This window comes from Phyllobates terribilis, unplaced genomic scaffold (genome assembly GCF_046119375.1).
Source record: "Phyllobates terribilis strain yellow unplaced genomic scaffold, ASM4611937v1 Scaffold_11__3_contigs__length_659146591, whole genome shotgun sequence".
NCBI classification, from domain to species: Eukaryota; Metazoa; Chordata; class Amphibia; order Anura; family Dendrobatidae; genus Phyllobates; species Phyllobates terribilis.
In genome coordinates, this window is record NW_027362771.1 from 261,160,992 (window position 1) to 261,175,682 (window position 14,691).

General features: G+C 45.6%; 1 protein-coding gene across 6 annotated transcripts in view; it reads left to right on the top strand.

The window, feature by feature from the left end:
- RELN (reelin) overlaps window positions 1-14,691 on the top strand; it is an 895,263-nt gene that overhangs the window by 483,352 nt on the left and 397,220 nt on the right. The gene's annotated exons all lie outside the window — the stretch shown is intronic.

Here is a 14,691-nt window from a genome sequence, read left to right on the forward strand (position 1 = left end):
CATCCGCTGCTGCAACCTCCCTCCCCCCACCGCTATCCACCAATATACTTCCCTATCCTCCTCGTCCCCCCGCTGCTTGGGGCCCTCCCGGCTCATGGGTCCCTCGTGGTCACGGGACCCATAGCAGTGGCGTGTTCTGCCGCCATTGGCGGTACGCCACTGCTGTGAGCATGACAATGTCAGTTCTCTGAACCTTGACAGTCTGTATACTATCAATGTAATGGGCGCAGAACCATTCAAGATCTCTCCAGTCTGTGATTCTAAAGAAGCATGGATGTTCGACTTCAACCTCCTGAACATCAATATACCTAGTCCACATAAGACTTGTCGGAACTTAGGGTTGTGGCTAGACATATCAAATTTATCTGGGGGTGTTACATGGAAGATTTCAGACCAACTACTTTATTCCTGCTGGATGTGGTGCTTGCATGGGTTCTCAAGTCCCGCAATGGAGATAAAACCGTTCCTTCTTCCAATCTAAAATCTGAACGCTACTACTAGTTTAATTATGTCAGATAACACCACTGTGGCAGCATATCTATATTACCAGTAGGCACAGGATCCAAACAGATGCTAATTGTGACCCTTCAGATCCTGATATTACTAGAAGGGAATATTCTTTCATTGTCAGCAATTCATGTAAGGGATTCAAAGAACATGCAAGCAGACTTACTCAGTTGACAACCATTAAATCAGGGCGAGTGGTGTCTGAATCAAGACATTTCTAATAAACTTGTCTTCTTCTGTGGCACTCTGAAAATAGATTTGTTTGCCTCCAAATCTTGGGGATCATCCATTGAGGAGAGCTGTTTTCTGCCATTGTTGGGGTCTGTCTCCAAACTATGCATTTTTCTAGCTCTCCATTTTACCAAAATTACTGGGGAAAGTGAAAAAAGTCACAGCCAGAATTATTCATATAGCACCCCTTTGGCTCATAAGGACGTGGTTCACTTGGATACCTCTCAAATCATAGCTGTGGATTTAAAAAGATATTCCAGATATCCTGTTCCAGAGGCCAGTTGTCCACCCTAAGACCAAGAGCTGGCATCTGACTGCATGACTCTGAATGGAGACTACTTTGAAATCATGAATTATCACATATTGCAATTTGCATCTTGTTAAAATGTAGGAAGCCTATCAAATAAAAAATTGTATTTAGAGTATGGAAAGCCTTCTAAAAAATAAAGACTGAGGCTAGTTGATTAGATTCTGCTCAGATTGCTTAGACTCTAATAATGGATTTCTTACAGTTGGGATTTGAGAAAGGGCTATGTGTTGGTACACTAAAAGTACAGATTTCTGCTTTAAGCTCTTTCAGTCCAAGATTACTGACCATCCCTTGATTTTGAGTTTCTTTAAAGCTGTTTCCAGATCCATTGTAGATCCAAGTTTGAAATTCTGCACAATGGATCTAAATTTAGTTTTGAATGATTTTAATAAGCCACCTTTGAACTAATTGACAGTATTTCTAATAACCTTTTCACGCTGAACTGTATTTTCTTGGTTGCCATTACCTCTGCCAGAAGAGTTGCAGGCTATCTCTATTAGCCCTCCTTGGAAGATAGAATCATTATTAAACCTGATTCGGTGTTTCTCCCTAAAGTGTCCAAAAATATCATAGGTCTCTGGAGATTATTCTGCCCTCTTTCTGCCCCAATAATAAATATGACAAAGAGAATTAAATTTTTTAGATGTTAGATGTGTAGTAAACTTATTACCTGCCTCTGATGAGTATATGGTAGATAGTTCTCTTTTTACCCAATTTAGAAGAATATAGGCAAGTTGGCTAGTAAAGGTTATCCTAGCTTATGAGTCTATATCTTATTCAGCTTGAGGAAATCTCAAGATTAGTGTTGAGCCACCCCCGTAGTGTTCGAGTTCGGTTCGGTTCGTCGAACACCCGTGTGTTCGCCGAACTGTTCGTCGAACTGTTCGTCGAACACCTTCGAACACCGTTAAAACCAATGGCAGGCAAACAAAAACACATAGAAACACATAGAAAACACCTTCAAAGGTGTCCAAAAGCTGACAAACTGCTCAGAAGACACAACTAACACATGGAAAAGTGACAAGTACATATAGTCATGCGAAAAGAAAAGAGGTGGAGGAGTAAAAGGAGGGGGAGACACAGATATAGGCATGTCATGCCCTTCTAAAATCCAAAAAGTGAGAAGCCGAGACGGCCAGTCCGCTCCTGCCCGTGCCACCTCCGTGTCGCCGGGTTTGTGCCAGAGCCGCGGTGAACCCTGACGGCCAGCCCCCCTCTCCCAATACTGGTGCCTGTCCGCTGGTGGGTCGAGAGAGCCCCCCTGTGGTGGAGGCAGCTCTAAGCTTTTTAATTTAAATTGTCCCTCTAATTTGAATGAATACACTTTAAATCCATTTACAAGGATCTATTGGAGGGCAAGTCTCATGCCAGCAGCCGCGTAATTCCAGCTCCAGTAGCGTCCACTAAAGCTGCTGCAGTTAAAAAGCTTTTATAAGGATCGAGCTCGGCTGTCCACCGCAAGGCATCCTAGTGCCAGTCCCAGCCCCTATGCCTTGGGGTGCCTCCTGATGCTCTTCACTAAGTATCCCGTGGTCCCGAAGCATTTCCTTTGAAAAAATTAAGTGTCCAAACTACAGGTGGTGTAGCTTGCTTAACAGCCGGGATAATCCGCTGACTAGCAGACACTGCTACTAGGCACAAAGTATTTCCTGGGCTAGATGCAGTTAAAAATTTGTAAGTAGATACTCTCGTTGGATGCTGAGAAAGCATTCCATAGAGTCTCCTGGCACGCCATATATGATTCTCTTAAAAAGCTTGGGGTAGGGGTCTAGGGGACCCTTTTATAGCCAAAATCACGGCCCTGTATCACAATACGTCACCTAGGCTGAAGATAAATGGAACTGTAGCACCGAGGGCTCGGTTGCTACAGACGTATTGCACCTCACCCAGAGGTGTGATATCTCACTCTCAGATAAGGATGGAGTGTGGATCAGGACCCGACACCTGCATGCATTACACCACATTGCCGTGGGGCAGGGCGACCAATATGCCCCTGAGATGGGCACGACAGTCCCTGTCCCTGGCTGGAGTGGGGGGAGGGAACACTGAGGAAGGGGAACCCTGCAGTGCAGGAGCAGGGAGGAAGCAGTTCCTGGGTGCATTGAGAAGGGAGTATAAAAGGTGGGCACCATCTTAGTTCAGTGCAGAGAAGTCTGAGCAGAAGTGGCAGGGAGCAGGGGCTCTGCATGAGCTCTGCTCCGGAGGCGGGCCTAGTAACAGAGGCCCAGGCCTGCAAGAGGAAGAAGGAAGGAAGAGGAGCGGAGAAGGCTCCAGGAACGAGGAATGAAGGGATCCCAGGGGTGCGGACGGGCGAGTCGCCACCGCACGCCCGAATCCACCTGCGTGGAGGGGTCAGGCCAAAGTGGGAGACCGGTCCCCGAACTAGTGGAGGCAGGAAACGACCCTCAGCTAGAAACCGGAGGCTCTGACATTTTATGTGGCGCAGCCCCTTGCTCCACCCGCTAGGAAGGCACCACATAGGGTCAGGGAAACTGGCGCCAAGTTTACCAAGAGGAGGCCCGAGGCAGCCGGACAGAAGTGTTGGTAAGAAAGGCCAGACAAAGGACACACAAAGGGGGTCCTGTGAAGCGCTCCAAAGTTATCTGGGAGTTGTCTGAGCCCCTCACCTGGTGAGCACAGTACGACGTGAGCAGCCGTTACCTGCAGACGTGGTCTGGATAATAAGAACTGTGAGTAAAGGCCCTGAACTGCATCACTGACTCCGTGTCGTTACTGCTGCTGTCCTGCACCATCACCCCCATCCTCCGCATACACTGCCCTGAGGCTATACTCCTCCCGTGGGGAGTTATGCTACGCTCTGCTGCACCCACAACACCAGCCTTAGCGGTCTGCCCTGTAGCGGCGGTTCACTCTGACCGCAATCCACGGGTGGCGTAGTCGGACATTTAAACATCAAAACCACATAAATAGTTCCGCCACTGGTTTGACCGCCCTGAGCCACGGAACCGGATCGCCGCCACGAAGACTACAACCACCAGCATCCACCAAAAAGTGTCCGGCTCCGGGTGTCCCAAGGCCCAGGGGGTGCGTCAGAACATTTTCATCACCTTTCACAATCACCAATGGGACAAGGCAGGGATGTCCTCTGTCCCCTCTCTTATACATCCTAGTGACGGAGCACCTGCTCTCATCAATTCGCCATAACCCCAATATTAGGTGGATTGAGGTGGGAGGCACCGAGTACAAGTGCTCTCTATTTGCTGATGATGTCCTAGTATATATCACTCAATCACATATATCCATCCCTGCTGTTATGGCTGAAATAGATCACTTTGTTACATGGTAAAATTTTAAAATCAATGCAGCGAAGTCTGAGGCCCTCGATGTCTCCCTCCCTAAATCCATATAGGATTCCATCCAGTCCAACTTTCCCTTTGCCTGGCCCTCACAGGGTATCAAATACTTAGGAATTCCTATTCATAGAGACCTCTCCCATCTATGTTATCTTAATTTTGGGCCCTTTATTGAACAATTCCATACAGACCACGGTTGGCAAGTTAGAACTGTAAGATTCACTACGTGAACCACTGGTGTTTTGTGGAAAAGCACATGTACACCGCGTTCCAAATTATTATGCAAAAAGTGTTTAGGAGTGATAAGGGAAGAATTTGTTTGTTTGTCAGTTAAACTCATTGATGGTGATGTGTGTCAGGGCTCTTTATATCACTGTAAGCAATTGCAGACACCTGTGCTAATTAGTTTGGCAGGTGTGTCCAATGAAAGGCAAGACTACTTAAGAAGGCTCTCTCACATTATTAAGCAGCCTACATTTTCTGCCAAAATGGGAAAGAAAAAGGATGTGTCGGCTGCTGAGAAGCAACAAATTGTGGAGTGTTTAGGTCAAGGCATGACTACAATCAACATTGTGCGATGATCAGGATGAAGTGTCTTGGCAATCAAGAAGTATGTAGCTGATTCACAGTACACACGTGTGCGTGCTGATAAGGGCAAATTGAGGACTCTTTCCTACAGGCAATTACGTCAGGTTGAAACAGCAGCGGCAAAAAAGCCTTGTCATAGCAGCAGACAAGTTTTTGAAGCTGCTTGTGCCTCCAACGTCCCCCGAACAACAAGATGCAGGGTCCTTCAGAGGTTTGCAGCTGTGCATATGCCATCCTGTCGACCTCCTCTATCCACTTCACACAAGCAGAAACGGCTCCAGTGGGCCAAACATTACATGAAGACTGATTTCAAAACTGTTTTGTTCACGGATGAGTGCCGTGCAGCGCTCGATGGTCCAGATGAATGGAGTGGAGGATGGCTGGTTGATGGACACCCCACGCAAACACAGCTACAGCGCCAACAAGGAGGAGGTGGAGTAATGTTTTGGGCTGGAATCATGGGGAGAGAGATTGTCGGCCCCTTTAGGATCCCTGAAGGCGCTAAAGATGAACTCCATAATGTATGTGGATTTTCTCAAACAGCACTTCCTGCCATGGTTCAAGAAGAAGAACCGTGTATTTCACAGCAAGATCATTTTTCTGCATGATAATGCACCATCTCATGCTGCACATAAAACATCTGCATCTCTGGCTGATATGGGCATAAAAGGGGACAAACTTATGGTGTGACCCCCATGCTCCCCTGACCTCTACCCCATTCAGAACCTTTGGAGCATCATTAAAAGGAGTGTCTATGATGGCGGGAGGCAGTTCACATCTAAGCAACAGCTCTGGGAGGGTATTCTGTCCTCATGCAAAACAATTGAAGCAGAAACCATCCAAAACCTGACAAATTCAATGGACGAGAGAGTTCAGAAGCTCCTTTCGAACAAGGGGTCCTATGTGAAAATGTAACATCACCTAGAATAAAGTTTTGAGTTGAAAACTGTTTGATTTCAGTTTCTAACAACCTGCTAATGCTTATAATTTCAAAAATGACCATTTTTTTGGTCTTTATTAAAATGAAAAGGTTGATCGAAAAGTTTGGGGGATCTAAGAGTGTGGCAACCCAGTAGTCATGATTACTTCGAATTCTGACAATATGAGGGTCATGCTGCAGGTAGTGCAGCAAGAAGGCACTTATGTGTCTTGCGCATCTCGGAGCCCCAAAATTATTTTCCGGGCTAGATACAGCTAAAAATTATTTTTAATTTTAAATCTGGTGAAGCTTATTATAGATGGCCTAATAGGATCAGTGCTGCACACTGCTACAAAGCCCAAATTATTTTCCAGTCAAGATACAGATAAACATGATTAGTAATTTGAAAGCTTAAAACGGTTGGTAGGGTGATTTTAACCAATCATCAAGCTTTTACTCTCCCCAGGATGACACAGGGGTAGAAAAGTCGTTTCGGATCCATGATTTGTTCATCTTTATGAACGCGAGTCTGTCTACATTATCAGTGGAGAGCCGCGTGCGCTTATCTGTCAGCACACCACCAGCAGCGCTGAACACACGTTCAGACAGAACGCTGGCTGCGGGGCATGGCAAGATCTCCAAGGCGTAAGTGGCTAGCTCCGGCCATTTATCCAGATTGGAAGCCCAAAAAGAGCAAGGGTCCAGTGACACAGTCGTGGCTTCAATGTTTACTTGGAGATACTCCTGTACCATCGTCTCTAGGCGTTGACTATGTGTCAGACTTCTTGTCTCCTGTGGCCTTGCAAAGGATGGGCTAAAAAAGTGGTGAAATGATTCCGCAAAATTGATGTTACCAGCAGATACTGTGGTTCTGTTACGGTTTGAGTGCTGAACACTTGACGGTCCCACGGTTGGCAAGTTGGAACTGTGAGATTCACTACGTGCACCACTGGTATTTTGTGGAAAAGCACATGTAAGATTCTGCAACAGTCTCTGCTGATACTCCTGCATGCGTGCATCCCTTTCTATGGCAGGAATAATTTCTGCAAATTTACTTTTGTACCGGGGATCTAACAGTGTGGCAACCCAGTAGTCAGGATTATTTCTAATTCTCACAATTCGAGGGTCATGTTGCAGGTAGTGCAGCAAGAAGGCACTCATGTGTGTTGCGCATCCAGGAGCACCAAGTCCCTGTTGTGTTGGTGGCGAGGTAACAATCATGCTTCCTTCCTCTGTCCTCTCCCCCCAACCTCGCACAACAGAAATGTGATCAAGGTCTCCCTCATCTGATGAGTCTTCCATCAGTTCGTCCTCCACTTCTTCCTGGGCTCCTGCACCTTCCTCACTAGTTTGGCTGCTACCATGCGCCCTGGTAAAACCATCTCCCCCACCCTCACATGCCTGCCGCCTTGGTGCTGCCGACCGTCTGGACCTTGCAGATGTTAGCCCTTCCGCATACAACTCCTCCTCCTCTACTTCCTCCACCTCCTCTTGTGCCACCACCTGACTCCGAATTCTGTTTAACATGTGCTCCAGCATGTAAATCACCGGAATAGTCATGCTGATAATGGCATCGTCAGCACTAAACATCTTCGTCGCCATTTCAAAACTGTGCAGAAGGGTGCATAGGTTCCTGATCTGAGACCACTCCTCCAGCGTGATTTGCCCCACCTCTGAATCTCGTTGGCCCAGGCTATACGTCAGAACGTATTGCACCAGGGCTTGTCGGTGCTGCCACAGTCGCTGCAACATGTGCAGAGTTGAATTCCACCGGGTAGGCACATCGCATTTTAGCCGGTGAAGTGGCAGGCCCAACGACTTCTGTAGAGATGTAAGTCGCTGAGCTGCGGGATGCGAACGGCGGAAGTGAGCACACAGCGACCGTGCCCTCTGCAGAAGGCCATCTAGTCTGGGATAGTGGGCTAAAAATTGCTGGACAACCAGGTTCAACACGTGAGCCATACAAGGCACGTGTGTGACATTGCCCCGGCGAAGGGCCGCACCCAGGTTTGCAGCATTGTCGCACACGGCCTTCCCTGGTTTCAGGTCCAGTGGAGACAACCATTCATGAAATTGGTTCTCCAGAGCTGACCACAACTCCTCAGCTGTGTGACTCACATTTCCCAGACATTTCAATGTAAAAACCGCCTGATGACGTTGAGCCCTACTGCCAGCATAGTAAGGAGGTGTGCAGGATCCCTTCTGCGCAGTTAGAAAGCTTGTGGCATGACCAGACAGGCTTTGGGTGCAGGTGGAAGACCGAGAGGAGGTTGAGGAGGCAGAAGCAGTGGAGGAACTTTGACATAAAGAGGATTGACGCACAACTCGTGGGGACGGCAAGACTTGGACAGCAGCCCCTTGTCCTGCTGTCACCATAGTTACCCAGTGCCCAGTCAGCGACATGTAACGCCCCTGTCCATGCCTACTCGTCCAAGTGTCTGTGGTGAAATGCACCCTGTCACACACAGAGTTTATCAAAGAAGCGGTGATGTTGTGTGCGACATGCTGGTGGAGCGCAGGCACACCTTTCTTTGAGAAGTAGTGCCGACTGGGCATCTGGTACTGGGGCACTGCGACGGACATAAGGTCTCGAAAATCTTCTGTGTCCACCAGGCGGAAAGGCAGCATTTCTGTAGCCAAGAGCTTGCAGATGGTGAAATTCAACCTCTTAGCTTTCTCATGGCTAGGAGGAAATGGTCTTTTACTTGTCCACATCTGAGGGACCGAGGGCTGGCTATTGTGCTTAGACGGGGTTGATAAGGGTGTCCCCGGCAAACTGCCGGTCTGTGAGGAAGATGCAGGCGGACATGTTAGGTTGCCTTGATCCAAAGGTGGTGCTATCGATGTCGGACAGCGCTCAACACCAGCTGGTGTTACCACCTCCAAAGAAAATGATGACCTGCCAATCACGCTGGCTGTTGCGTGTAAAGAGGTGGCAGGTCTGCGCCCCAAAACAGGTGTGACTGCTGTCCCCCCAGTCACAGAGGATGAAGAGGCCGCGGATGCACAAGATATGGCAGACGGTGATTGGCCCGGCCGGCTAGGCCGCATTGTAGCACACTGAGCTTCCCACTGCAACTTATGCTTCATGTCCATGTGCCGGTTCATGCATGAAGTACTCAAACTATGTATTTTTTGGCCTCTACTTAGCTTTTGCTGACAAATGTTACAGATAACACGAGTTGGGTCATCTTTATCGATCTGAAAAAATGCCCAGGCTATGCAAGGCTTAGCACCCATGCGACCTGAAGAGCCACCACGACTTGTGGTGAGAGGCAGAGTTGTGTTTGAGGATGCAGTTGTTGACGTGCTTCCAGTACTACGTCTCTGTCCAGGAAGGCGCAACCTGACCTCGTCGTCACTAGCATCTTCCTCCACCTCCTCTGCTGACCTCATCTCTTGGCTGACTGTGGGTTGACAGTAAGTGGGATCTCCGACCTCATCATCATCACCCTGTGCGTTATCACACCCGTCGTCCTCAGAGCCAACCTGTTCCTGCCCTGACAAAAAACTAAAGTTGTCGCTCCAATCAGGTATTTGAGTCTTATCATCGTCTTCCTCATTGTCTCCACCAACAGGAGTTACAGTTTGGGAATGAGGGTCTACATTATGGTCAGAACCTTCTGCGTCTGGTCCTGGATCCGACTCATAAAGATTCTGGGCATCAGTGCAGATCATTTCCTCGTCTGGATTCACAGAAGCGCTGGAGTCGACCTCTGATTCCCAGGCTATAGTATGAGTAAACAGCTCTGCAGACTCAACCATCTGTTCTACCTCATACTCAGACGGGCAGCTGGAGATTTGGGAGCTGTGAGGAAGCAAGTGCGATTTGGGTGACACCTTTGAGGACTGGAGTATTTGTGATGTTGAAGTTGATGTGGAGGAGAGCCCACTTAAAGGAGCACTTGATATCCGTTGAAGCACCTGCTGTTTTTGTGCCTCATCTGGAATTTGTAGCGATTGGCGTGGCCGTAAGAAAGGGATCTTATCACATTGTCCGCTAAAAGAAGTAGACATTTTAGTTTGGCTGGAAGATGGTCTTTCTTCTGCACCTACCCCACGGACACAACCTTTTTTCCCCTTCCCAACACGCCTATTCCCCTTTCCACCAGCAGCAGGCCTTTTTCCACTCATTTTGGTGGTTAACTAATTCACAACTCTGGAGTTGTTTGCACAAAAAAACAATGGATGGTAACCGAGCAGAGCTGAGTGGCCAAACTGTGGTATTAGGCCAAAACTATTGGCTGGGCTAGATGCAGAAAAAAATTATTTTTAATTTGCAACCTGATGGAGGTCAGTATAGATGGACTAATAGACCAAGTCCCACACACTGCTAGAAGCCCAAATATTTTTTCAGAGCTAGATGCAGAAAAAAATTATTTTTAATTTGCAACCTGATGGAGGTCAGTATAGATGGACTAATAGACCAAGTCCCACACACTGCTAGAAGCCCAAATATTTTTTCAGAGCTAGATGCAGAAAAAAATTATTTTTAATTTGCAACCTGATGGAGGTCAGTATAGATGGACTAATAGAACAAGTCCCACACGCTGCTAGAAGCCCAAATATTTTTTCAGAGATAAATGCAGAAAAAAATTATTTTTAATTTGCAACCTGATGGAGGTCAGTATAGATGGACTAATAGACCAAGTCCCACACACCGCTAGAAGCCCAAATATTTTTTCAGAGCTAGATGCAGAAAAATTTTTTATTCAATTTGCAACCTGATGGAGGTCAGTATAGATGGACTAATAGACCAAGTCCCACACACTGCTAGAAGCCCAAATATTTTTTCAGAGCTAGATGCAGAAAATTTTTTTATTCAATTTGCAACCTGATGGAGGTCAGTATAGATGGACTAATAGACCAAGTCCCACACACTGCTAGAAGCCCAAATATTTTTTCAGAGCTAGATGCAGAAAAAAATTATTTTTAATTTGCAACCTGATGGAGGTCAGTATAGATGGACTAATAGACCAAGTCCCACACACTGCTAGAAGCCCAAATATTTTTTCAGAGCTAGATGCAGAAAAAAATTATTTTTAATTTGCAACCTGATGGAGGTCAGTATAGATGGACTAATAGAACAAGTCCCACACGCTGCTAGAAGCCCAAATATTTTTTCAGAGATAAATGAAGAAAAAAATTATTTTTAATTTGCAACCTGATGGAGGTCAGTATAGATGGACTAATAGACCAAGTCCCACACACTGCTAGAAGCCCAAATATTTTTTCAGAGCTAGATGCAGAAAAAAATTATTTTTAATTTGCAACCTGATGGAGGTCAGTATAGATGGACTAATAGACCAAGTCCCACACACTGCTAGAAGCCCAAATATTTTTTCAGAGCTAGATGCAGAAAAAAATTATTTTTAATTTGCAACCTGATGGAGGTCAGTATAGATGGACTAATAGAACAAGTCCCACACGCTGCTAGAAGCCCAAATATTTTTTCAGAGCTAAATGAAGAAAAAAATTATTTTTAATTTGCAACCTGATGGAGGTCAGTATAGATGGACTAATAGACCAAGTCCCACACACTGCTAGAAGCCCAATATTTTTTCAGAGCTAAATGAAGAAAAAAATTATTTTTAATTTGCAACCTGATGGAGGTCAGTATAGATGGACTAATAGACCAAGTCCCACACACTGCTAGAAGCCCAAATATTTTTTCAGAGCTAGATGCAGAAAAAAATTATATTCAGTTTGCAACCTGATGGAGGTCAGTATAGATGGACTAATAGAATGATGCTATGCCCAAAAGATTTTACTTCACTAGGTGCAGTAAAAAAATTGGTATTCTATACACAGGTGGTATATCTTGCAACACAGATAGGCTACTCCACTGACTAACACACTCTGCAATAGGCCAAAAAGGATTAGCTTTGCTAGATTCAGCCAAATGCTGTGAAAAAAACTTGCACAGCACTGGCACAGACCTGCCTGGCAAAAACTGATAGGAACTGATGTAACCTAGTCCTGAAAAGGACTCCAATTACAATTAGTCTTTACTCCCACAATCTATCTATTTAAGAGCACAGACCTGCCTGATAAAAGTCGTAGGAAATGCTGTAACCTAGTCCTTAAAAGGACTGCAATCACAACTATTCCCTACTCCCAAGCTATCTGTATATTTGTGCGAAAATTGGCTTGAAATTAACAAGGTATAGCGCACACAGCAACAGCGGTGCCGTCTAACACGCAGCTGCAGCAGTGAGAAAATGGTGGCGACGGGGAAAATGGCTTGGTCTTATAGGGCAAGGACATGTGACATACACTGCCAATCACACATGCCCTTGCTTGTGTGAAAAAAAGCACTTCGCTCCGTGTGTGCGCTGCTGATAGGCTGACAGATTGCACCTCCCCACTGCAAATGCGGGAAAGAGAAAAAAAAATGGAGATCTTCATTGTTCCTGCAGAGATCCATCCCCTGCCCCTCCCCCCACCCCGCTGTACACTCAAACTGCGTATTAACATTAATTTTCATCATTACTGAGAAAAAATCCAGTTATGATTTTGGTGCACGAACAGTTATCGAACATAACCTCGAACAGCCGAATTTTTCTCAAATTGTTCGTGTTCGCCGACCGGCTCGAACACCGCCCAAAACAGCTCGAATTTGAGATTGGCGAACAGTTCGAGTAGAACAACGCTCATCTCTACTCAAGATCCATTTCTATATCTACTTATTGGGCTAAGACAGCCAATGCCTTCATGGAGCCTATTTCTAGTGTTGCCATGGTCCTCCTATTCTCCTTTTTTAGACACTACCGGCTGGACCTAACCTTTTCTTCTGATCTGTCTCTTGGGCATATACAGTACAGACCAAAAGTTTGGACACACCTTCTCATTTAAAGATTTTTCTGTATTTTCATGACTATGAAAATTGTACATTCCACTGAAGGCATGAAAACTATGAATTAACACATGTGGAATTATATAGTTAACAAAAAAGTGTGAAACAACTGAAAATATGTCTTATATTCTAGGTTCTTCAAAGTAGCCACCTTTTGCTTTGATGACTGCTTTGCACACTCTTGGCATTCTCTTGATGAGCTTCAAGAGGTAGTCATCGGAAATGGTTTTCACTTCACAGGTGTGCTCTGTCAGGTTTAATAAGTGGGATTTCTTGCCTTATAAATGGGGTTGGGGCCATCAGTTGTGCTGTGCAGAAATCAGGTGAATACACTGCTGATAGTCCTAATGAATAGACTGTTAGCTGCTTTTTTCTTGCCATAATACAAATTCTATGTAAAGAAAAATGAGTGGCCATCATTACTTTAAGAAATGAAGGTCAGTCAGTGTGAAAAATTGGGAAAACTTTGAAAGTGTCCCCAAGTGCAGTCGCAAAAACCATCAAGGGCTACAAAGAAACTGGCTCACATGAGGACCGCCCCAGGAAAGGAAGACCAAGAGTCACCTCTGCTTCTGTGGATAAGTTTATCCGAGTCACCAGCCTCAGAAATAGCATGTTAACAGCAGCTCAGATTAGAGACCAGGTCAATGCCACACAGAGTTCTAGCAGCAGACACATCTCTTCATCAACTGTTAAGTGGAGACTTTGTGCAGCAGGCCTTCATGGTAAAATAGCTGCTAGGAAACAACTGCTAAGGACACGCAACAAGCTGAAGAGACTTGTTTGGGCTAAAGAACACAAGAAATGGACATTAAACCAGTGGAAATCTGTGTTTTTTTCTGATGAGTCCAAATTTGAGATCTTTGGTTCCAACCACCGTGTCTTTGTGCGACGCAGAAAAGGTGAACGGATGGACTCTACATGCCTGGTTCCCACTGTGAAGCATGGAGGAGGAGGTGTGATGGTGTGGGGGTGCTTTGCTGGTGACACTGTTGGGGATTTATTCAAAATTGAAGGCATACTGAACCAGCATGGGTACCACAGCATCTTGCAGCGGCATGCTATTCCATCCAGTTTGCGTTTAGTTCGACCATCATTTATTTTTCAACAGGACAATGACCCCAAACACACCTCCAGGCTGTGTAAGGGCTATTTGACCAAGAAGGAGAGTGATGGGGTGCTACGCCAGATGACCTGGCCTCCACAGTCACCAGACCTGAACCCAATCGAGATGGTTTGGGGTGAGCTGGACCGCAGAGTGAAGGCAAAAGGGCCAACAAGTGCTAAGCATCTCTGGGAACTCCTTCAAGATTGTTGGAAGACTATTTCCGGTGGCTACCTCTTGAAGCTCATCAAGAGAATGTCAAGAGTGTGAAAAACAGTCATCAAAGCAAAATGTGGCTACTTTGAAGAACCTAGAATATAAGACATATTTTCAGTTGTTTCACACTTTTTTGTTAACTATATAATTCCACATGTGTTAATTCATAGTTTTGATGCCTTCAGTGTGAATGTACAATTTTCATAGTCATGAAAATGCAGAAAAATCTTTAAATTAGAAGGTGTGTCCAAACTTTTGGTCTGTACTGTAGTTCTTCAACCAGTGGTCCCACTCTTCTTAAACCTCCTCTAAGATTTTTGTGGTGCTCTCATGGGCAATGGAAAATGACAATTACACTAACCCTCCCTTTATTTTTCTTCTGGTATATGGGTGTTTGATCACAGTGGTCTGCTAATAAAAAAATGTTTACTTCTGTTTGTGAAAGTGTATATTTTTGCTACTAATATTTTTGTGAAATACCACATGAAGGCAGTCTCTTGTCTAGTTAATCCACTGAGGGGAATAGGAGGCTTGGTATTTTTATACCTGTGGGTTTTCTGTCATGGGAGGTGGATCATCTCTCTCGTGGTGCTGTCATGGTCTCCAGAAAATCAAATTGCAGGTTTTTGTAATTATTTTTGGTAC